The 850-nt window shown below is 35.2% G+C and overlaps 1 protein-coding gene across 1 annotated transcript in view; it reads left to right on the forward strand.

Moving 5' to 3' along the window:
* Window positions 1-465: 465 nt before the first annotated feature.
* The window catches only part of LOC121386496, a 21,266-nt gene continuing 20,881 nt past the window's right edge, over window positions 466-850 (forward strand). The window contains exon 1 of the mRNA XM_041517413.1: window positions 466-821. The gene's annotated coding sequence lies outside the window, so the exon portion shown is untranslated. The remainder of the gene's footprint in view (window positions 822-850) is intronic.

Consider the following 850-nt stretch of genomic DNA (forward strand, 5'->3'; position numbering starts at 1 on the left):
ATACTAATGGAAAACATGTAGCGAGTTTCCTCTCTAAGACTATATGTAAAAATTACCAAATGTTTGGCATCCAGTAGCCGATGGTTAGTCAATCAGTGTGCTCTAGTGGTTAAACAAAACAAACTTTATTATATAAATACGTTAAAGGCGCAGATCCTAGTTTCAACGCGTAAAAATGGAAACTACGTTTAGTTAAGTTTAACAAACCTGTAACACATTTGTATAAAGTTACAAGAGGGTGAAACAAGAGTCTGTGAAGTTGAAACGGTGAAATATGGTTAATCATAAACTAAAACTTAACTCCATAACTGTTATTTCTCAGACGCACGTGCTTTTTTTAAAAATATGAAAAATTAATTTTGTGGTATTAGAAACACCAGGATGACCAGAAACACTTTGGATGTACGGAAATGGATAATATAAACAATAAAATATATGTTTGATTTCAGTGATCATAAACAGCTCTAATAGTGAAAAATATGCCTTAGTGTTTAATAACTAGGGTCTGTCTCTTTAATTCACTATTTATTCTGCCCAGGTTCCAGCGACTGGCCAAGTCCGAGGCTGGGGCCGTGGTGGACATGCCTGAACCTTCAGAGTACCCAATGACCGATTTAAAAGTGTTCTAATTAATTAATTAATATTGTTGCTTGATTAATTAATTCAATTTAATCAACTAATTCACACTGTTTTCACAGATAAGTGTTCTACAAACAATGGCGGATGTCAACATGTATGTTTGCCAAATTTGTATTCAGAAGGCCGGAGGTGCGCATGCGCGTTAGGATACTTCCTTCAAGTAGATGGAGTGTGCAGTGCAGGTACGTAATACAATTATAGACTCTACATA

This window comes from Gigantopelta aegis, chromosome 12, assembly GCF_016097555.1.
Source record: "Gigantopelta aegis isolate Gae_Host chromosome 12, Gae_host_genome, whole genome shotgun sequence".
Taxonomy (NCBI): Eukaryota; Metazoa; Mollusca; class Gastropoda; order Neomphalida; family Peltospiridae; genus Gigantopelta; species Gigantopelta aegis.